Genomic DNA, 23511 nt, shown 5'->3' with positions numbered 1-23511 from the left:
AGCTCTTCTTGTTGAATTGATTCTTTACCATTATATAATGGCCTTCTTTGTCTCTTTTGATCTTTGTTGGTTTAAAGTTTGTTTTATCAAAGACAAGGATTGCAACCCCTGTTTTTTTTTTCTTTCCATTTGCTTGGTGAATCTTACTCCATCCCTTTATTTTGAGCCTATGTGTGTCTCTGCACGTGAGATGGGTTTCCTGAATACAGCACATTGATGGGTCTTGACTCTTTATCCAATTTGACAGTCTGTGTCTTTTAATTCGGGTATTTAGCCCATTTACATTTAAGGTTAATATTGTTATGTGTGAATTTGATCCTGTCATTATGATGTTAGCTGGTTATTTTGCCTGTTAATTGATGCAGTTTCTTCATAGCGTTGATGGTCTTTACAATTTGGCATGTTTTTGTAGTGGCTGGTACTGGTTGTTCCTTTCCATGTTTAGTGCTTCCTTCAGGAGCCCTTGTGGTGACAGAATCTCTCAGCATTTGCTTGTCCGTAGAGGATTTTTTTTTTTTTTTTTTGAGATGGAGTCTCGCTCTGTTGCCCAGGCTGGAATGCAGTGGCATGATCTGGGCTCACTGCAAGCTCTGCCTCCTGGGTTCACGCCATTCTCCTGCCTCAGCCTCCCGAGTAGCTGGGACTACAGGTGCCCACCACCATGCCTGGTTAATTTTTTGTATTTTTAGTAGAGACGGGGTTTCACCGTGTTAGCTGGGATAGTCTTGATCTCCAGACCTCGTGATCCGCCCGCCTCAGCCTCCAAAAGTGCTAGGATTACAGGCGTGAGCCACCGCACCTGGCCCTGTAAAGGATTTTATTTCTCCTTCACTTGTGAAGCTTAGTTTGGCTGGATATGAAATTCTGGGTTGAAAATTCTTTTCTTTAAGGATGTTGAATATTGGCCCGCACTGTCTTCTGGTTTGTATGGTTTCTGCCAAAAGATCTGCTGTAGTCCGATGGGCTTCCCTTAGTGGGTAACCCGAACTTTCTCTCTGGCTGCCCTTAACATTTTTTCCTTTATTTTCAACCTTTGTGAATACGACAATTACGTGTCTTGGTGTTGCTATTCTTGAGGAGTATCTTTGTGGTGTTCTCTGTATTTCCTGAATTTGGATGTTGGCCTGCCTTGCTAGGTTGGGGAAGTTCTCCTGGATAATATCCTGAAGAGTGTTTTGCACCTTGGTTCCACTCTCCCCGTCACTTTCAGGTATAGCAATCAAACTTAGATTTGGTTTTTCACATAGTCCCATATTTCTTGGAGGGTTTGGTCATTTCTTTTTACTCTTTTTTCTCTAACTTTGTCTTCTCGCTTTATTTCATTAATTTGATCTTCAATCACTGATACCCTTTCTTCCACTTGATCAAATTGGCTACTGAAGCTTGTGCATGCATCGCAAAGTTCTCGTGCCATTGTTTTCAGCTCCATCAGGTCATTTAAGGTCTTCTCTACACAGTTTATTCTAGTTAGCCATTCGCCTAACCTTTTTTCAAGGTTTTTAGCTTCCTTGCAATGGGTTAGAACATGCTCCCTTAGCTCGGAGAAGTTTGTTATTACTGACCTTCTGAAGCCTACTTCTGTCAACTCGTCAAAGTCATTTTCCATCCAGCTTTGTTCCATTGCTGGTGAGGAGCTGTGATCCTTTGGAGGAGAAGAGGCACTCTAGTTTTTAGAATTTTCAGCTTTTCTGCTCTGATTTTTCCCCATCTTTGTGGTTTTATCTACCTTTGGTCTTTGATGTTGGTGACCGACAAATGGGGTTTTGGTGTGGATGTTCTTTTTGTTGATGTTGATGCCATTCCTTTCTGTTTGTTAGTTTTCCTTCTAACATTCAGGTTCCTCAGCTGCAGGTGTGTTGGAGTTTGCTGGAGATCCACTCTAGACCCTGTTTGCCTAGGTATCACCAGCGGAGGCTGCAGAACAGCAAATATTGCAGAACAGCAAATATTGCTGCCTGATCCTTCCTCTGGAAGCTTCGTCCCAGAGGGGCACCTGCCTGTATAAGGTGTCTGTTGGCCCCAACTGGGAGGTGTCTCCCAGTTAGGCTACACAGGGGTCAGGGACCCACTTGAGGAGCCAGTCTGTCTGTTCTTGGAGCTCAAATGCTGTGCTGGGAGAACCACTACTCTCTTCAGAGCTGTCAGACAGGGACATCTAAGTCTGCAGAAGTTTCTGCTGCCTTTTGTTCAGGTATGCCCTGCCTACAGAGGTGAGGTCTGTAGAGGCAGTAGGCCTTGCTGAGCTGTGTTGGGCTCTGCCCAGTTCAAGCTTCCAGGCCACTTTGTTTACCTACTGAAGCCTCAGCAATGGCAGACACCCCTCCCTCCTCCAGGCTGCTGCCTTGCAGGTCAATCTCAGACTGCTGCGCTAGCAGTGAGCAAGGTTCTGTGGGCATGGGACTCGCTGAGCCAGGCACAGCCGAGAATTTTCTGGTCTGCCGGTTGCTAAGACCTTGGGAAAAGTGCAGTATTTGGGCAGGAGTGTCCCATTTTTCCAGGTACAGTCTGTCACAGCTTCCCTTGGCAAGGAAAGGGAAATCCCCAAACCCCTTGCACTCCCAGGTGAGGCGATGCCCCTCCCTGCTTTGGCTTGCCCTCCGTGCGTGGCACCCACTGTACAACCAGTCCCAATGAGATGAACCAGGTACCTCAGTTGGAAATGCAGAAATCAGCCATCTTCTTCATCGATCACCCTGGGAGCTGCAGACTGGAGCTCTTCCTATTTGGCCATCTTGGAATGGACTCCAACCTTCTTTAATTTTTTTGAGCAATATTTTATAGTTTTCAGTGCATAGGACTTGCACATCTTTGGCTGGATTTATCTCTCAGTATTTTACACTTTTTGGTGTCACTGTAAATGGTGTTTTAAATTTAATCTTTTGAGTGTTCATTGCTAGTGTTATGGATTGAATTGACCCCTCCTTCCAAGAGATACATTGAAGTCCTAACCCCTGGTACCTGTGACTGTGACTTTGTTTGGAAATAGAGGTCTTTGCAGATGCAATTCATTAAGATGAGGTAATGGAGTGAGATGGGCCCTTAATCCAATATGGTTGGTGTCTTTTAAGAAGAGGGAAATTTGGACATAGACACACAGGGTGGGAAGATGACGCAGAGATCCAGAGAGAGAATCCAGCCAAATGACAATGGAGGCAGAGAAAGGAGTGATTAATTTACAAACCAAGGAATGCCCTGGACTGTCAGAAAACACCAGGAGCTAGAAGAAGCAAGGAAGGACTCTCTCCTAGATCCTTCAGAGAAAGCATGGCCCTGCCAACACCTTGATGTCAGATTTCTATCCCCCATCACCTTGGTAATGAGTGTTTATCATTTTTAAGTTCTGGTATCATTTCAAGTCCTCTCCTCTAGTTACTTTGAAATATACATAATATTGTTGCTAAGTATAGTCACCCAAGTCTGCTATCAAACATTAGAACTTATTTCTTCTATCTAACTATATGTTTGTATACATAATCAACCTGTCTTCATCCTTTCCTTCCCCTCCACCCTTTCCAGTCTCTGGTATTTTATTTGGAGATTTTCTAGATATCTTTCTATTATTGATATTTACTTTAATACCATTGCAGCCAGGGAATATATTTTATATAATCTGATTCTTTTAAAATTGATCACTACTTATTTTATGGCTATCTTGGTAAATGTTCCATGTGCAATGTTCTTGAAAAAAATTCTGCTGTTGGATGGAATGTTCTATAATCAATTAGTCAAATTAGTTGATACTGTCGGTCAAATCTTTTATATCTTTACTGATTTTCTATTTGTTCTATCAATTATTAAGGTATGGGTATGGATATTACTGATTATCATTGTGGATTTGTCAATTTATCCTTGTAGTTCTATTGGTTTTTGCTTCATGATATATATATATATATGTACACACACACACACACACACATATATACACACAAACATATATACATACACACACACAGAGAGAGAGAGAGAGAGAGAGATAAAGAGAGAGTCTTACTCTGTCACCCAGGCTGGAGTGCAGTGGTGCAATCATGGCTTACTGCAGCTTTCACCTCCCCAGGCTCAGGTGATCCTCCCAGGTAGCTGGGACTACAGGTGTGAGCCACCATGCCCAGCTAATTTTTTGTATTTGTATTTTTATTTTTTTCTGAAACTGAGTCTCACTCTGTTGCCCAAGCTGGAGTGCAGTGGCATGATCTCAGCTCACCACAACCTCCACCTCCTGGGTTCAAGCGATTCTCATGCCTCAGCCTCCACCTCCTGAGTAGTTGCAACTGCAGGTACATGCCACTACGCCTGTCTAATTTTTGTATTTTTAGTAGAGACAGGGTTTCACCATGTTGCCCAGGCTGGTCTTGCACTGCTGGGCTCAAGTGATCCACCCACCTTGGCCTCCCAAAAGTGCTGAGATTATAGGTGTGAGCCACTATGACTAGCCCAGCTGTTTTTTTTTTTTTTTTTTTTTTTTTTTTCCAAATTCAGTCTTTGTATAGACTGTCAAAAATTGTCAGTGCTGACTATGTTGCAAGTCATCACAGTGGGGTATTGGGAAAATTTTTCAATTAGCTATAGTCATGCCTCAGATAAACCTCATTGGCTATGATACTTGCCATTGTGCAAAGCTTCTTCACGTACTTTGAATCTCTGTTATTGGGTACATAAGTGTTTAGAGTTATTATGTCTTCTTGATGAATTGACCTCTTTATCATTATGAAATGATTCTTTTTTATCCCGGGCAATATTCTTTGCTCTGAAATCTACATTATTAGTATTAGTATAGCCATTCCAACTTTATTTTGATTAGCATTAGCATGGTACATTTTTTCTATCCCTTTAGCTTTAACCTATTTTTGTCTATATTTAAAAGGATTTCTTTTAGGCAGTATACAGTTAGATATTGCTTTTATAATCTAATCTGACAAATTATGCTTTTTAATTGGAGTATGTATGTATGTATGTATGTATGTATGTATGTATGTATTTTGAGACTGAGTCTCACTCCGTCACCCAGGCTGGAGTGCAGTGGTACGATCTTGGCTTACTGCAACCCCCGCCTCCTGGGTTCAAGTGAGTCTCCTGCCTCAGCATCCCAAGTAGCTGGGATTACAGGTGCACCCCACCACGCCTGACTAATTTTTGTATTTTTAGTAGAGAGAGGGTTTCACCATGTTGGCCAGGCTGATCTCGAACTCCTGACCTCAACTGATCTGCCCTCCTTGGCCTCCCAGAGTGCTGGGATTACAGGCATGAGCCACTATGCCTGGCCTTTAATTGGAGTATTTAGACCATTTATATTTAATGTGATTACGGATATAGCCTGGTTTAACTTTTTGTCTTGTTATTTGTTATCTATCTGTACCATCTATCCTTTGTTTCTTCTTGCCTCTTTTTCTCAGGAACATAAATAACTGAAATTCAAAATAGTGAATATGGCCGAGCATGGTGGTTCATACCTGTAATACTAATACTTGGGGAGGCCAAGGCAGGTGGATCAGTTGAGGTCAGGAGTTGGAGGCCAGCCTGGGCAACATGGCAAAACCCTGTCTCTCCAAAAAATACGAAAGTTAGCTGGGCATGGTGGCAGGTCCCAACTACTTGGGAGACTGAGGTGGGATGATCAGCTGAGCCTGGGGAGGTTGAGGCTGCAGTGAGCCAAGATCATGCCACTGCCCTCCAGCCTGGGCAACACAGCAAGACCCTCTCTCAAAAAAAAAAAAAAAAAAGACAAAATAGTGAATATGGTGGGAGAGATTCAGAGAAAGATTTGGGACTTTATAGAAGAGAGATATTAAGTCAAATTGATGATGTCAGGAATGACTTACTCAAGAAAATATTCAAATTGAACCTTGAAATATTTTGCATATGAGTGATGGTGTAAGGAAGGTGCTCCATATAGAGGCAATAGGATGAACAATGGGATTGGAGGCAGTAAAGCATGTGTTTGGGCTAGGGAATAATAGATTGTTCAGATAGCCTGAGAAAGAGTGGCAGGAGAGATGTGGAAAGTGCTTATGTTATTAACAGCTTCCTACGGATGTCCCTACCGTGATAGTCCACAGATACCTGAGATACCTGTCAAATCCCACATATGATCTACCCTTTAAACCTGCTCTCTCAATAGCCCCTAATTTTATGTATGGCATGACCAGCTTCTTCAATATACATACCAGAAGCCTCTGAGTTATTTTAAATGCCTCTTTGTTCCTCAACCCTATTCATCCCACCTGCAGGTCATCTCTTCCAAATTTCAGCTTTTTTTTTTTTTTTTTTTGAGATGGAGTTTCGCTCTTGTTGCCCAGGCTGGAGTGCAATGGCATGATCTTGGCTCACTGCAACCTCTGCCTCCCAGGTTCAAGCAATTCTCCTGCCTCAGCCTCCCAAGTAGCTAGGATTATAGGCATGTACCACCATGCCCAGCTAATTTCGTATTTTTAGTAAAGACGGAGTTTCACCATGTTGGCCAGGTGGTCTCGAACACCTGACCTCGTGATCACCCGCCTCAGCCTCCCAAAGTATTGGGATTACAGGCCTGAGCCACGGTGCCCGGCAATGAGCTTTCTTTTCTATCCTTATCTATCCCCACAGCCTTGGAGCCAGGCTCAACTCACCTCCCCCACCCTGCCCCCAAACTATTTAATTAGCCTTCTTACTGGTTTTGCTACTTCTAGATTTTTCTCTCTTTAAACCAATGCCACACATACCCCCTTGCATGCCCTGAGAATGGATGTGAATTCTGTGTGTGTACATGTGTACATTGTTCTGCTGAGCGCTTGTAGCTTTCATCAAAGTCTCAAAAGTCCACAAAAGGCTAGGAGTCACTACCCTGATCTTTATTTCAGATGAAACCGTGCTCAGTTAATGTGGTGCAGTTGACAGACTACTGAACAGTAAGTCAGGAGACCTGGGTTTTAGTTCTGGTGCTGCCACTAATTAGCCGTATGATTTTGGGCAATGAGGCACTTACTTTGTACCTGTTTCCTCATCTGTAAAATTCAGAAAGTCTCTTCCAACCTCAAAATGCTATTATTGAGAAATTACCATACAATTATTATTAAGAAATTACCATACAATGTCATAAATGCTAAAACAAAGGTATGCAGAGCTTTGAGAGCACAAAGGAGGTTCTCTGGGTGTGGGGTCATCTAGCTTTGCTTGGGAAAGTCGGTAAAGAGTTGCAGAGGAGGCCACAGTTCAGTCTTGAAGGATGAACAAAACTTTCCAGGCAGAAAGAAGGAGGAAGGCATTTTAGGCAAAGGAAACTTTGTGAGAAGGCAGACAAGTAATAGAGCCTCAAATTGGCAGAACAATGAGTAGATGGGTATAGTTTGGATGTATGTGTGTTGAAAGTTTGGGCTTTAAATGCACAGGGAGCACTAGGAGATAAGCCCGGAGAAGGCGAATGAGTTGGGGCCTGAAGTTTCTTATGTATGGTGCCAAAAAGTTTTGACTTTATCTTGTGGACAGTGGGAAGCCATGGATTGTTTTAGGTAAGAGAGTGACAGGCTGATTTCCCTTTCATAAAAATCACATTGGCAACATGGTAGGAAGACGGATTGGAAGGGAATGAGACATGTTTGGAAATGATAAAGGTCTGAATAAGCCAAGGGGATAGAGGTGGAAGGAAGATAATGTTGTTCCTTTTAAACCTATTACATTTAAGATACCCAAGGAATATCCAAGTTAAAATGTATGGTAGGAAGTTGAAAATTTGAGTCTTATGCTCACAAGTTAGACCTGGATTTAGCAGCACTCATAAGTGAGCACTGACTGAAGCCACAGGAGTGAATGACATTGCTTTGGAAAAGCATGTGGAGTGGGGAGTAAGGGGGCCAAAGGCTGAATTCTGGGAAATAATAGTATTTGAAGTCAGGAGTAGAAAACACATTGGAAGGATGGCTGGGGTGCAAGGAGCTGAGGAGTGAAGGGAGGAAGAGAGATAGTAAAGAATCTGTTCTTTTTTTTTTTTTTTTGAGATGGAGTTTCACTCTTGTTGCCCAGGCTGGAGTGCAATGGCACGAACTCGGCTCACCGCAACCTCCTCCTCCTGGGTTCAAGTGATTCTCCTGCCTCAGCCTCCCGAGTAGCTGGGATTACAAGCACCTGCCACTATGACCGGTTAATTTTGTATTTTCAGTAGAGACGGGGTTTCTCCATGTTGGTCAGGCTGGTCTCTAATTCTCGACCTCAGGTGATCCACCCGCCTCAGCCTCCCAAAGTGCTGGGATTACAGGCGTGAGCCACCAGGCCCGGCCTAAGAATCTACTCTTTTAAGAAGGTTGGATGAGAAAGAAATAAAAGCGAAGGCTAAAGCAAGAGGAGGCTGCTGAGTGGAGGAAGGTATTTCATTTTATTATGTCTGCTGTGCAAAGATCAGTGAAGAGGCCAAAGTTAGTTACAGGAGAGATTGCGAATAATGGATGGAGGTGGGAAAGGACAGGATATAACGCACACCTGCAGGGCCTAGTCCCAGCCAAGGGAGCTGGAGAGTGTCTATTCTTCCCAAGAAGGAGGAAGGAAATCAGAAAGTTTCATTCAGTGGTTCTCACATTAAAATCACTGAGGTATCTTAAAAAAAATGCCAATAGCTGGGTCACACCTCAGAAGTTTCTGGTTTAATTAGTCTGGGATGGTCCCGGGCATTGATGTGTTTTCAAAGCTTCCCAGGTGATTAAAATCTGCAGTCAAAGTTCACAACCACTGGTTTAATTGCAGGTAACATTTTAGATTAATGATAATGGGATTGGATTTGAGGAAACTCACACTTAATAAAGGTTGGATGAATAGGGAGTGGTCAAGGTTTCATAGATGAGGAAGGGAGAAAGAGAAGGAAGCTAGAAGGGAAGGCAGGCTAATGCTAACTTATTGAATTTTATGTGCCAGAGATATAGAAATGAATGAGGCATGGTCCTTCTTCTTAGAGATCAGGATCTCACATGACAGACACTTCACCACAAGCCTATGACATAATTCAGTTCTTGACCGGTTAAGTTTTTTTGTGTGTGAGCTACTTTTATTCTCTTTCTTTCTTTTTTTTTTTTTTTTTTACTAAAAGTGAAGAGGGAAACCCCTCACCCCCAGAACCCAGGTATTTCCCAATATAGACTGGGTCTGGAAATCCTTTTGTGAGCATTGAGAGTAGCCTTTCTGGGAAGGTGGGTGCTGCGGAAAGATCTCTAACTATTCCGGGAGATCAACTTGTACCCAGGCTCATCAGCAGGGCTGGAAGTAGATGGTGATTGTGGCCCTGCATGTGGGTACATTACTGCAGTCACCTTTACCTGGGAGGTGGCTAAAATTGCTAATTGCTTACATGGAAACACTTTGATGGCCATTCTGCTATAGTGTGAAGCTTCTATGAGTAAGGTACCAAGGATTCCCTTTCTCTGAGCAGCATTGTAAAAAGGCCCTACTTTTAATCAGAGCAGAAAACCTAACTTTTGCTACTGTGGTCTGGGCCTGACCTCCAGGGACAGCTTCATCCACACAGGAAGTAGGTAGGTGCTTCTCTATAGTCTGGACCTTCCCTCAGAGAGAGTCTACTGTCACTTCTTGAGTTCCTTGAATCTTCCCCAGGAGGGTCCAACTCCCAGGGCTCCTGGGAAGCCTCTGATCTGACCCCACCAGCCCCACCTCCACCTAGTGAGCTGGTGAGGTGTTGAAAGGGCTTTAATGGAGGGCCCTGGCTTTTAGCTAGGGGCCTCCTTCCCCGAGGAAGAGTACTGAAAGAAGTGTCCTAGAGAAGTGTTCTCTCCTAAGAGAAGTATCCTAGGCACAGAACAGAGAGGGGAAACTCGATTGGGAATTGACTGTGGCACTATGAGTATATGGAGGGTGTTCCTTCTGTTACCTCATTAGACCCTTTTTATATAAGCAGAAATTGAGGCTTGAAGAAATTAAGAAACTCGACTATGTCCTCAAGGACAGGAGCTGTACAAAATCCAATCTGTTCCATTCTATTGTCCCTCAGGCTCTTGGCCTCCCTCTGTTATTGTAGGTTGGCCCCTTTAGGAAAATCTCAGTTGAATGTCATTTCAGTGCTCTCCTTCCTTCTAAAGAATTCAGCTAGGTCCCTTAGGCCATAGGGCACATGGGCCTTCCAGCTGGGTCTCTGTTTGCTTACTCAGTGACTTGGGGACGTGTGAAATCCAGATGGGATTCTATCCTGGGGTGAAGGTAGAAGGTAATACAGAGAATTGCTGAATGGGACAGACCACACCAATAAAATTTTTTGTTGGACTCTGTAATCCAGTGTTTTCATTGCAGAGATGTAATTGAAAGCCCCCAACCTCACCATCAGAGAAAGGAGGGACTAAGCTTATTCTAGCCTGATGCCTGATACCTGTTAATTGGGAAGCCTTGTCTGTTAACATCCTGACTTAGGTTTCAAGCTTTCAGTGGGGCCAGACTATGGAATTATCTGTAATTCTGGCATCAGAAGCCCTTTTTCCAGTTCTTTGGGCCCTTTTGGGGTCTGTGAAACAGGCTAGCAGCATGTGAAGATAATTCACACTAAATCTGCCTGAGAGTCAAGACAGTGCCATGGCAGCCCCGACTCTGTGTCAAATTACACACTAGCTGCCTAGCACTGGGGTGTGCTTTGGGGCAGGGCTGGGGACACCCATGTCCTCCCTACTTCCCTTAACCCTTCCCCAGCTCTCCTGCCACTCCCTCATACACCTGGTCGTGGTCACTGCCAGGAGCCCCAGTGCAGCCCAGTGCCTGCACATGATAGGCACAAGGTGAATGAGTGCCTGGACGCATGCAGGGACTTGGGTACCTGAAATGATGATTCTGCATATTTCATGTAGTCTTGATGCTGAGTCACCTGCTTACCCATACTACTGGAGGAGGGGATGAGGAAAGACAGAGTTTGGGCAAAGGAGAAAGGAAGTGTGTTTTACTGTTCTGCATCTTTGAACAATGCAGCATAGTTGGTTCTGTCCTCATCTTTGGACAGGTTAGAATGAACCATCAAAAGGGGTGAGATTAGGTCTCAGGAAATAGTTTTCATCAGGGAGGAGCAAAAATTCCCAAACAAGTGAGGAACAGAGGCTGGGAGTCTCTTTCTCTGGGATTCCTTAATCACAGGGTTGTTCAAGCAGGTGCCAGGATTGGAAACTGAAGGAGGCTGAGATATTGAAAAGGCCTTGGCCTGCTTAGGGAGAAGTATGTGAAGATGCTTTTGAAATGATACTACTCTAAGTGGCGGGTTGCACGGCAATAACATTAATGATAATTGAATACTGCTTTCACTTACTCCAAGGGGAACATGGACTTCCCACAGCCCAGGCTTTTACGGTGTGGGGTCACTCTTGTAGGGTCACATGTAAAAGAACCCTAACTGGTTTCTTGGCATACTGGGAGGCACAAATGCCCCAAACGTGTAGGATATTTTGTGAGACCCTACAATCCCTGTGTGGCACCTTCAACTCTAAAGTATCTGAAACTCCTGGGATGGACAATCTGCCTGCTTGGGGTTGGGGACCCAACTGGCCAAGGCATTTTTCCTCTTGGAGGTTTCCTGGGAGAAGGCCCCCTCTCCTCTGCCATTCAAACTCCCAGGCGCCCGCGTCTTTTCCTCCTCCCCTTCTTCCCTAAGGCAGGGTTCCCTTTGTAATTAATCCCAACACTCAAACCAGAGGGGAGGAAAAATGTGTTAATGAGGGAGCGTCCCAGACTGACTGGGGCGGTCGCTGCTCGCAGCTAGAACTCCAAGTAATTAAATTATTTTTGGAAGGAGGGGATATGGTGGTGATGGTGTCAGGGAAATCCCCGTATGCATGGGAAGAGGCGTGCGCCTCTCGCCACTAATTAAAATCAGGGATGACCCTCCCTTCTTGGACCCCTAGGGGGAAAAAAAAAATCAATCTTCCCACGTCCCAGATTCCATTGGATTTTGTGTAGTCGGGTCCGTGGCCCTAAAGAGAATATGGCCAGCCCCAGGGATCTGGGGGCTCCTTCTCCGACAGGAGGGGTCGAGGAAGACAGCCCCAGGAGGGACTGCGGGCTGGGCCAAGTCCAAGAATCGAGGCATTCCCCTGCCTACCGTTCGGGACCCGAGTGTCAGCCCCACCGCGGATTCCCAGGATCGGGGAGGGCCGCTGGGCATCTGAAGGCGCAGGGCTGGGGGAGCGGCGACTCCGGGAAGAGCGGGGCCGCAGACAATGGACGCGGCGGTAGGAGGGGCGGCGGCTGTGGGAACAGCCGGGAGGCGGCACCCGGGAGCTCGCGCTCCCCCGCCCCCTGCACCCCCCACCCTCATCCCCTCCCCCTCCGCCCCCTCCCCCCCTCCGCCGCCGGCTCCCGATCTGATTCCTGATCCTTGATTCCTTGATCCTTGGTCCCGCCATGGGAGCCTGAGCGCCCCCTATTCCCCCCTGGCCCCCAGCCCCCGGGGCCTTGAGGGGGAAGAGGCAGCGGTCTGGGACGGAGCAGGGGGTGACCAGACTCAAGAACCCCCCCCTCAACATCCCCCATCGCGCGCGCTGCCTGTCCAGGAGCGCCGAGTTCGGAGCGACCCGGAGCGCTGCGGATACAAAGGCGACGGGCCGAGCGGGGCGCCCGCGGAGCCCACCCGGCAGTTCGCAGCGGCGGGTGAGTGCCGGGCCGCGGGGGCGCGGGCAAAGTTTGAAAAAAAAAAAAAAAAGAAAGAGAGAGAGAGAAAAAAAGAAATGGAAAAGGAGGAAAATCATGCAAGGGGCCAGGGGGTGACCGACCCCAGAGCGAGCGGGGTGGCTTATGGGGGAAGGGGGGCTGGACTCCGGGCAACCCCCTTCCGGTCCGCTTCCCCACTGCACAGCGGAGTACCCCCCCAACTTTGGGGAGGGGAAGGGGCTCGTGGGGAGGGGGCGGAGCCCAGGCCTGGAGAGCCGGGGACTTTCCTGGGCCCGGGCGGGGGCCTTAATGATCCCAGGGGAGCCGGTTGAAGCCGGAGACTGGGAGCTTGTGTTGGAGGTGGGGGGAGAGGCGTGGAAGGATCGGAGTCTGGAGGTATTGGAAGCCAAGGGTGTTTTGGGGTGCATACACCCCTCAGGAGCGTGGGGAGGGACGGAGGCAGGTATGCGTTAAGGGTGTAGAGTGGAGTCAGGGGGGCGGGTTGGGCAGAGTAGATAGGGTGTATGTACAGACCGAGGATGGGGCTGGAGGCGGTAGACTGTGTATAGGGGCCGAGGGGACAGGCGCTGGCATCCCTCTCCCCACTCATATTTACCCATCTGGGGGACTGTGGGCTCTGCGTTAGTGAGTTTTGAAGGGTTGGTGGAGGATCCGTGTGCATGATTCTTTGTTTTGGTGTGTGTGCACGCCTTGACGTGCTGCATGTTCCTGCAGGTGGGCCCCTGGTTTGGATGTGTAGGTGTTTTTCTGTGCTTGAGTGTGTGTGCACCCAGGGAGCGGCTGACCATGCATCTACTGTGTGTTTGGATATGTGTTTATATGTATACTTAGGGGAGGGCGTGTATGTCTATGTGTGTGTACTGGGAGAGGGGTTCACGGGAAAGAGGTGTGTAGGTACTGAGGAAGGTGGGTGTGTAAGAGCAGAATGGAGTGTATGTGGATAGGTGTGTGTGCACCTGTGTACTGGGAAGGGGTGTGAATCTGTGTTCTCTTGTGTGTAACCTGTGTTGATGGGTATCAGTGTGTGTGCCTGCCTTAGCTGGTATGTATGTTTCTGAGTGTGTGTCGGCGGTACCTCTAGACTCTGCAGGCAGATTTTCCTGGCAAAAATCCCGAAAGGAAGGCTGTCTGCAGGATTTTGAGACTTCGTGGATGGCCTCGCCTGGGTTTAGGGGTAGTGCCTTAAGTATCTGAGACCTATGGGTGGGAGGGAATGAGTTGTCTTATGAAGTGCCTGTTTTTGGGGGATGGGTTTTTCTGGAAGAGGGCGTGTGTTGTGGGGAATAGAGAACAAGGGGTCTGGTTGTAGTCCTAGAGGAATTTGGAAGATTGGCGGGGTCAGGGAGAAGAATAAGAGGAACTTCCTCCCCCATCGTCATAGGCTGGGTTCCAGCGCTTGGAGAAGCTACACTCTTGGATTCCCAGCCTTAGTTAAAAGCTTCAGGCCACAGTTCTCTTGGAAAGCCGTCTCAGAGTTTGCTGCTTCATAGCCTTCTAACTCTGCCCTGACTCTAAGATCCTAAAGTTCCTGAGGAGTCTTGAGATTTTGGTGTGGGATGGAAACAAGAGGAGGAAGCATGTCTGGAGGGTTGAGACCTGGTGGGGAACAGCTTGGGTTCCCTGCCCATGGGGTTGAGAAGGTGGCATAGGGTGTTTCTTCAGCAGCTTTTGCAAGTGAGTCTGTGTGGTTTATCAGACCAAAAAGTTTCCCTTTTCCCTGGTGTCAAGCATGATTGAGATGGAGCTGTGGGTGTGGGGCCAGGGCTGAGTGTCTGTGTGTCGGGAAAGGGCCAGGTACCCATTGCAGGCTATACTGCTATACTCATCATCATGATAGTGTGGTGGGAAGTCAGTGACTATCCAGGAAGTGAATGTCTCTTTCCACCAAGAAGCCACAGCTCCCTTCTCTCCCTGTCCTCTCTCATCCTTTCTCTTTTGGGGTATAGGAAAGGGGTTGCTCACCTCCTTCTTTAGGATGCTAGCCTTCCCCCATTGCACACTCTTGCAGTTTTCTTTTTGCTGTCAGTGGCTGGGTTGAGGCACCCAGTTTTAAGAGCTGAGGTGAGATTGCACATACCCATTATGGTCTCTGGGCAATTGCAATTGGAATATTAGAGTCTCTAATGGGCATGTGCAATTGGAATGTTCCCTCTTTAGTCCTCAGGGCTCCCTACCCTCCCTAAGGCCTGGAGATAAGAGTAGTAGGGGTTAGAAAATGTTTGAACGAGGAACGAGGAACGGGGTAGAGTAGGAAAAGACCTTTAAAAGACCTTTTTTTTTTTTAATGGATCATTCCCCCAAATCCAACACCTGTCTGATAGTTAGGGCTCCCAGGGCTAGTAAGGCACTTGCATCTAAGATGGTGTGCCCTGGCCCTCTGGGGTCCCTTGTTTGCTCTGTATACGCTGATCACATGCATGATATATTATGCTGGTGGGGGCTCTCTTCCAAAGAGGAGGAATTGTGGTCAGATAATAGGAAATGCCATTTCTGAAAGTACTTCCAGATTGGGAGTCAGTGGCCACGTTGGCCCCTCCTCACCCATTGTCTTGCTCCTGACTTCTATTTCCTCTAATTCTTCCGGGGCAGGCCTCTCTGGTGTGTTTGCCTCTCCTCCTGATCCTTTTAGATCTGAGGAAATATCCCCCCTTCCCTGGCCCTAGAGCAGGACAGTTTTTTATCTGCTCATCTGGTTTCCAGGTCCTTCCAGTTAATGGGGAGGGAACTTGACTAACAGAAGCTTTGGCAGGGAAAAGGAAGAGATCTGATCCCCTCTGAGTTTTAGGGACTCCAGTCTTCTCCTTCCCTCAAGTGTTCATCACATTGTGAGGCCAGAGAAAGGAGTCAGAGTTGGTTGGAATTAGTACTTAACAGTGGTGTGATCTGAGCAAGTAATAAACCCCATTCCCCAGCCTCTTAGGTGTCTTAAGGCACATCCTCCAAGCCTAGACTGAGCCCTTCCACAAGGAATCCCTGGTCCTCCACCAAGTGGCTTTCTTCCCTGGTTTGCTTTTAAATTCTGGCTTTGCCACTGTCTAATTCTGTGACATCAGACAAAACTGGTAACTTTTTGAAGCCTCACCTGTAAAATGGAATTAATAATAGGCCCTACTTCTTGGGGTTATGAGGATTAAATGAAATAATAGAGAAAGCACGTTGCACAGTTCCTGGCACATAGTAAATGTTAGCTGGATGGTTCGGATTCTGAGGGATAATCATCATTAAGGGAGAGAGGTCGGAGTCGGGATAGGAGAACTAGGCTTTGGTCCTGATCTTCCTCTGGCCGACCACATTAGGCACTCTCTCCTATCTGCCAGGCGCAGTGTGAAGCACAGGGGATGGAGGGGCAAATAAGATGTTTTCCCAGGGGAGACATGCAAAAACATGTTGATTCACTGCAGCCTAGTGAGTGCTGTGTGGAGGTGTGTTCAGGAGGCCACTGGAGCATAGAGGAAGAGTGCTTGGCCCTGGGGTGAGGTGCCAGGGAAGGTTCCTGCAGGAGATGCCCTGTTAGCTGGATTTAAAAAAAATTAAGGTGAAATTCACATAATAGGAAATAAACCATTTTAAAGTGAACAGTGGCATTTAGTACATTCACAGTGCTGTGCAACAACCACCTCTGTCTAGTCCCCAAACATTTGCACCATCCCGAAACAAAACCCATACCCATTACACAGTTGTCGCCATTTCCCCTTACCCCAGCCCCTGGCAACCACCAATTTGCATCCTGTCTCTATGGATGTACCTATTCTGGATATTTCATACAAATGGAATGATAGAATGCGTGACCTTTTGAATCTGGCTTCCTTCGCTTAACATAATGTTTTCCAGGTTAATCCACATGGTAGCATGTAGCATGTATTAGTACTTCATTCCCTTTTATAGCTGAATATTATTCCCTTGTGTGGACAGACTTTACCTGGTTAAAGGATGAGTTAGGCCAACAGGAAGGGTCTTAGGATGGCACTCCTGGTGGAGGCTGAGCGTGAGCAAGAAGGCACACAGGGTATTTGGTAGTCCTGTACCTTGAAGTATGAAGTGGGGATTTGGCCTCAGTTTCTCTGTCTGTAAAACAAAGTTAATCATCCCTTTCCTGCTTGTGCTATGGGCTTGGTAGAGTTGGAGGTATTAGGGGAGAAGAGAGGCTAGGGTATTATTGCCTCTTCTCAGGGTCTGGGCTGGGGATGGGACTTTTAAAACTTGCTCTTTCCTGGGCAGCTCACTCCTGTATGCATCAACCCTCATCCTTGTGGGGAGCCATCTCCCTGTTCACTTGACATCAGCTTCCCCTCTCTCTGAATTGACCTGAAATTTTCCCTTTTACCTTCCACAGGTGGGTAACCCTGTGCATGATGAGATTTTGGCAGCAGAGGTGAAGGAAAGGCCTGGGACTAAGTCCTACTCACATTCTACCCTACCGCGGCCCTCCCCTTCTTTATCCTGTCTCTTGGTGATGTGGCTTGGGCAGCCCTCTCTCACCTTCTCTGTTGTGGTCTGGATAGAACTGTGGTGGGCCAGGGAGAATGTTTGCATTCCTTGTCTCTACCCTGCTTGGTACAGAGTAGGAGGCAGAGGCCCTTTATGGTGGGGCCCTTTGGAAATGAGGTTTTGCTGTGCTTTGTCGGATGCCCCTGGCAAGATTGGTAATTACAGACATAACAGCTGGGAACTGGTTTGAGAGAAGCAGGCTTGGAATCAGCAGACCTGAGGATATCCTGGTAATCAGGGTGGGGCAGGGAGAGGGGAGAGTGGGATGAAGCTGGGGGCTGGGTAGGGTGGGAGGCTTGGGGCCTCCTTCCCCTGCCGCTCCACACACAGCTGGGCTTAGAGCCTAGAGGAGAGTGGGAGGTGATTGGAACCCAGGTCTGCTTTACTGTAAGTGAGGAAGGAGGAAGGAGAGGAGGAAAGGTGGGGGATCCAAGGGCCTCTGAAGAAAGAAGCAGAGAAGAGGAAGAGGCATGTTGGTTGCTCTCTCAGGCAGTACCTGGATGTGGTCTAATTTAGAACAGGGCCAACCCTGCACCTAGAGGTGGTTCCATCTTATTTTGGGGTGTTTCTCCTTACAGTGAGGTTATGGGAGCAGGAAGTGGAGGGGATTCGCTGTGGACCCACTAAAGGAGAAAAGGTGGGAACTAACATTTTTTTAAGCATCTATTGTGTGCCAGAATCTGTAATATTCTGCATACATTATTTTGCTGAAAACTCTTAACCTTCTGAAGTAGGCACTATTATTGCCATTTTATAGATAAGGGAACTGAGGTTTGGAAAAGGGGAGCGACTCACCTGAGATTACATAGCTCGTAAAAGGCTGTGCCAGGTCTGACTTCAGTGCTCTTCCTTTTCCCAAAGTCTCTTCACCTTCCCCTACTGTCATTCCAGTTCGGTCTGATTGCTCATTATTGCCTTTAATCTTGCACTTGAGTAATTCCCCTGTTTTCTGAAAAGCAAACATGAGTCCAGTGTCAGCCTAAGGAGTAGAGAAGCCTACCCTTGAGGGTGGGAGTCAGAGAACGATCTCATCTCCAGGAGGAGCACCTTGGTGTCATAAGCCTGGGGCGGGGCCAGCATCTGGGCAGAAACCTCTCCTGGGGTGGGTCTCTTTCTCCTTGCTGGGCCATGATTTTGGATGGGGGTTGGGGTAAAGGAGTGACTGTAGGCTCTGGCCACCATGGCCCATGGGGTCTTGTTTGTGAATGGGAGGAGCCTGGTCCTTATTGTCTATAGGGTTTTCTCACAGCCCCTAACAATGTCCTTCAGACTCCTGTTTTCACCAGAGTGTTCTTGGCTCCCTCACCCTGGTCAGAGAGAGAGGGTGTGTTTGTTTGTGGGTCTAGGGAGGGGGTTCTGTTTTTTTTTTTTTTTGAAACAGAGTTTTGCTCGTTGCCTAGGCTGGAGTGCAATGGCGCGATCTTGGCTCACTACAACCTCCACCTCCCTGGTTCGAGTGATTCTCCTGCCTCAGCCTCCCGAATAGCTGGGGTTACAGGCATGCACCACCATGCCCGGCTAATTCTGCATTTTTTGGAGAGGCGGGGTTTCACCATGTTGGTCAGGCTGGTCTGGAACTCCTGACCTCAGGTGATCTACCTGCCTCGGCCTCCCTAAGTGCTGGGTTCACAGGCGTGAGCCACCACGCCCGGCCCAGGGGGTCTGGTTTTTTAGGGTAAGTAGGGTTTAGATAGGAACAGGTGCTGAGCCCGAGATGTGAATGCAGTCACTTAAAAAACAACAGACTGTGAACAAAAACACGCATTTTGTCACCTGCTTTACTTCAGGAATGGAGGTGGCAGATATAAGGGATGGGAGAGTTGAGAATTTTCAGCAAAGAGTGAGAATCTCAGGTAGGGGGGTGGTCACGATGGTGGAGGCCGACTGGTACTTGGGCCTTTCAGCTGGCTCTGGTTTTCTAGATAAGAACTGGCCAAGTTGCCAGATCCAAGGCATTGGGCTGAGGCAACAGGAGGTTCTCAGGATGGGGATACCCAGCCCTGCCACCCTCATCCTCAGTCACACTGCATCTCACACCCTGAGGCCCACTCTACCACTTTCCTACAATCCAGCCTTTGCTGACAGTGCCCCCATATGTTCTTCCCTCACACTCCATCCTCACAGCTCAACTCTCCCCATCCACAGCAAGCCCGAGGTTGGCTAACTTCCCCTTCCCAACTAGCTGCTTTTCACATCTTTGCACCCCAGGGCAGGGGCTGGGTGAGCAGGCTTTGAAGGTCTTTTGGGGCCAGGGACAGTTGGGGCCTACCTCGAGCAGCAGGCTATGAAGAGGGGGGCATTTGTTTTTGGAGTGTACAGGAAGCTGGCTTATGGGTCAGCACAACTCACCCACCTCCCATTGTCCACCCTCTCCCTGAAGACACCTCAAGCTGCCTGCTTTCCTTCTTGGTTCTTCCACAGCTCACCTGGTGGGCAGGTACGGGCCAGTTCTCTGCCTAGGCCAAGGGAGGAAGCAGCTCAAAGCCCGGTGGTGGAAATTGTGGGGCCTGCCTGTTGGTAAAAATTAAATGGAGAATCCAGAAGCCCTGGTTACCTTCCCACCAGCTTAGTGTCCTGTCTTCCCACTGGCCCCCACCTGGGACAGATGCCAGGGGGATTACTCACCTTTTCTCCTGCAGCCTTTCCACCCCCAGTGTTCTCTTCAAGACGGACTAGGAATGGGTCTGGGGAAGGCTAGGGAATGGGGTGCTATGGGACATGAATGTGCACACGTGTCTGCTTTTGTGTGCTGTGTTGGGGGGCAGGTACCTTCTGGGAGCTGGGATGGGGGTGGGGGTGCCAGAGAGACAGCAGAGCAGGTCTCTACAGAACCTGCCTAGCCAGGGTGGGTGGAGCTGGGTGGGGCAGGCAGGAGTGATTCCAGGTTTCAGAGGGGGAACAGAGTGTGGGTGTATATGTGTATGGGTGGGTATTTCGGTGTGTTTGTGGATTTAGAGGTCCCCAGCCTCACCCCCGGCCTTAGACTGAGGGAAATTAAGGAAGTAGGTGGAGAGGGGCTTGGCTCTGGCTTCCCCAACTGCTTTTGAAGTAGAATGCAAGCTCAGGTATCCTGGCCAGGAGCCCAGTCTGTGGGCCCTTCCCCTGCGGTGCACCCTGCACTGGGGTCTGCTGGTGAGAAGCTGCTCTGGAAGCCTAGATGCCTGGATGACACGAGCACGGCCAGGATCCCACCCCTCCTCTGCCACTCAGCCCAGTGAGGAGAAGGATCCTGCCCCCACCCTGGGGCTATGAGGATGGTGAGCTCATGTCTGGGGCTGTCCTGGGAGAATGCCTGGTTAACAGGGCGGGGGTGGGGCACCTGGTGCCAGCTCCTGGGCTCCCTGCTCTGCCCTTCCCACCCCTCAGCCCACCAAGATACAGCTGTTCTCTCTGGCCTCCTGGGCAGCACTGTCACCCAAGGACAGCCTTTTTCAGGGTTTAGGAATGAGGGTCAGGGCAAAATCTTCATCCTATTTTTGGTCCAGGGCTGGAGCTGGTCCTTGCCCACTCTGTACCTTAGTCTTTCTGGTGATAGCAAAAGCCCAGCCTCTCTGGATGGGTGGCTTGCCCACAGCCCAAGGCTGGATGGGGATGAAGGAACATCAAGGTTCTTAGTTGTGGTAGATGGATGGGTGCAGAAACCACCCCTTTTGGGGATAGAGGCTCTTTGGTTCTGGCTGTCTTAGCTGAGGCCTGTCTAGTCTCTGTCTCTTTGTCCCTGGTGAGAAGAGTGGGCAGGACAGAGTCAGCAAATCCTCTCCTGTCGTGGCCCTCTTGCAGTTGTGGCTACTCAAGGAACCAGTGTCCAGAGCAGTCTCATGGAGAAACCTGGTCTCACTCCAAGAGGAGCACTCCTTAAAGTCAGTGTTAGCACGATTTTCCAACAATTAGAGGAGGCCAGAAATGGGCTGCCGTAGAAGTAGTGGCCATGGGCTAGTCACCTTCTCTCTCTGGGTCCCACTTTTTTATTTGTAAAATTTGAGGTTGTCCCTCTAAGGCCCCTTTCAGCTTGGTGCTGGAAACTGCTGAGAAGAGGGTGGTTCAGCCAGCTGTGTCCTCCTGAAGGGAAAAGGGAAAGGGAAAGGGAAAGGGGAAGGGGTGTCAGGGGAATGATATGGGCATAGTCAGAAGCTCAGGTACCTTCCTTCCGTCTGTGGAAGCTGTGTTGGATGTCTGCATTTTCAACCCACACCCATCAACTTCAGCCCCCCACCAGGGCCTGACAGTGCTGCCTGGGTTGAGCACATCTGTGAAACTCAGGGGAGGTGTGTGACAAGGAGGAAAACCAAGCAAGTCTCTGAAGTGCGACAGCTGTGTCTCGAGTCTCTGCTCTGCCTTGCACTGGCCTTAGGCCTTGGTGAGGTACTCTGACTGTACTCTGAGCTAGCATGGAGAGCTAGCTCCTGGGATCCTGGGCTGGGAGGTTGGACCCTGGGCTTAGTTCTTGCCACCTCCATGGCTGAAGGTGGGCTTCCAGCACTTTGAGTAGAACTTATATTGATATCCTTGGACCTTGGCACTATGGTTGGTGATGATTAGGGAGCCAGGCAGCTAGGGGGTGCCCACATGCATATCCCTGCCCACGGGCTGCAGTGGGAAAGGGGTGCAAGGCATATGCAGGAAGACCCAGGCTCCTGTGTAGGAATCGGAGACCTTTAGTGGGCAGGGGCCCACAGACGACTCTTCAGGCAGGTTCTGAAGCAGTAATCACACCCATTTCCCTGTGTTCAGGCAGAACCACCCTTCCCTAGTCCCTGACTATGGAGAGAAAAATGGTCCTATCAGAGATCTCTGCCCCTGTCTGAGGAGAACTTGAGGCTTCTTGTCCTCTTTCCCATCGTCTTCCCGTCTGGCTGGAAGTCTTTTAAAAATCAAACCCAAGCACCCTTCGCAGCTGCTTCCAGCCCTGTCCTCGGTGGAGATGAGGAACACTAGGTGCCCTTTTTAGGTGCATGTTTGTGCTCTGTCCCTGCCCCCCTTTTCTTCCGTGGCCTACTCACCCTGGTTTCCACAGCTCTTTCTCCCAGCCCCGTCTTCATCTATGCTCTGTCTCATTACCTCACCCCAGGCCTAAAGTAGCCGGGACTGGGCTGCGGGGTGGGCCCGGGCTAGAGCAGTGGCAGGAGGTGGCGTCTGGAGCTGCCTGCGTCTGGTCATCGGCCCCCAGCACGCGCCACACATGGGGGTGCTGGCGTTTGTGTTCAACGCCTTGCCCACTTGAGCCGCCTCCTTTGAGTGGGAAATGGGAAAGGGTTGGTCCGCCCTGGTCTGTGTTTTGGCCAACACCCACCCCCCTTATACACACACACACACACACACACACACACACACACACACACACGCACTACTCTAGGGCCCTGCTCCCTCTGCCTGTTGCCAGGTTCTGAGTGTATTTTTTCCAGAGGCCTCCAATTGTTTCCTGAAGAAACCTGATCCCAGAGCTCAGACAAAAGCTGGGGCCGCCAGAGGAGAAACCCCATTCTCTCCTCCTCTGTCCCTATTGCCCCCACCTCCATAACCTCCCTCCCTTTGGATGCTGGGTATGGGTTCCAGGACCCGGCTGCCATCACCTAGGCAACAGGGGGCTTTTGTTGCCATGGTGATCAATGTGGGAGAAGCTGGGCAGCAGGGACAAAAGCCCCCACATTCCCCCCTGCCAAGCTCCCCCCAGTCCCCTTGGGATGATACTGAGACACAATCCATTAATTTTATTTCTGAAAGGCCTTTGGAGGGGAGAAGGGTCTCCTTTTTGTAACAGGCTCTCTCTTCTCTCCCTCTCTCCTCCCTGGCCTCATTTTAACCCCAGATAATCCATGGTTGGTTTGAGCAGGGGACTGAGTGTGTGTGTTTGTGTCTTGGGAAGTGGGGGGCAAGGTGAAAGGCAGTGGGGCACATTCCTTTTCTATAGCCTCCCCCTTCCCCAGACTAGGGCAGCTCCCTGTCCTGCACCAAGTCCGGACTTCCCTCCCTGTCTCGTCATCCCTCTTGACGTTTCCACTTGTTGATCTCATCCAGCGATCCCCTCCCCCCATCTCTTCCCTGGGAACGCTGCCCACCCGGGAGACCCTCCAAACCCCTGATCCCTGAGACTGATTAAATAAGGGGAACTTCTGCCCTTCTCTTTACTCCCCTCTCCTCCCTTCTCCCAGGCCCCCCAGCAGCAGTGCTTGGATTAGTTCCCTGGTGTACTTGAAGACACAGCAGGCAAGGGTCTCAGAAGTCGGGTTCATTTTTGGCACCTGTGTTTGGTAGGGAGGAGAGAAGTGTGTTTTGGTGCTTTTTGGGCACTCTGACTTGGGTTGGCAGGCCAGGGGAGCAGGATTCACGTTGAGTCTTTAGTAAGTAGCAGGGGAGGAAGATAGGGGGCACTAGGCTGGGCAGCTCAGAACAAAAGGGGACTGGTACCCTTGTCTG

At 48.9% G+C, this 23511-nt stretch overlaps 1 protein-coding gene, 1 long non-coding RNA gene and 1 other non-coding gene across 7 annotated transcripts in view; 1 reads left to right on the top strand and 2 right to left on the bottom strand.

Moving 5' to 3' along the window:
- Positions 1–4476: 4476 nt before the first annotated feature.
- On the bottom strand, positions 4477–4618 carry LOC112206932 (U4 spliceosomal RNA). Its single transcript, XR_002941411.1, has one exon. It is a non-coding gene; the product is annotated as a U4 spliceosomal RNA (small nuclear RNA).
- A 7572-nt stretch (positions 4619–12190) lies between these two features.
- The window catches only part of VANGL2 (VANGL planar cell polarity protein 2), a 28211-nt gene continuing 16890 nt past the window's right edge, over positions 12191–23511 (top strand). Inside the window, exon 1 of one of the 5 annotated variants that reach the window (XM_016930470.3) lies at positions 12191–12588. The gene's annotated coding sequence lies outside the window, so the exon portion shown is untranslated. Of the gene's footprint in view, positions 12589–12683; positions 13052–19922; positions 20355–23511 lie in introns of those variants that run through there. The other 4 variants (XM_054672677.2, XM_016930480.4, XM_016930471.4 and 1 more) reach the window with 4 other exon arrangements.
- LOC134810162 (uncharacterized) lies at positions 16211–22362 on the bottom strand. Its single transcript, XR_010157481.1, has 3 exons — positions 22098–22362; positions 17893–18046; positions 16211–16674 (listed from the first exon to the last, which is right to left on the bottom strand). It is a non-coding gene; the product is annotated as an uncharacterized LOC134810162 (long non-coding RNA).

The sequence above is a fragment of the Pan troglodytes genome, chromosome 1 (assembly GCF_028858775.2).
Source record: "Pan troglodytes isolate AG18354 chromosome 1, NHGRI_mPanTro3-v2.0_pri, whole genome shotgun sequence".
NCBI classification, from domain to species: Eukaryota; Metazoa; Chordata; class Mammalia; order Primates; family Hominidae; genus Pan; species Pan troglodytes.
The sequence above is the reverse complement of the archived record's forward strand: the minus strand, read 5'-3'. Positions and strand labels throughout refer to the sequence as shown.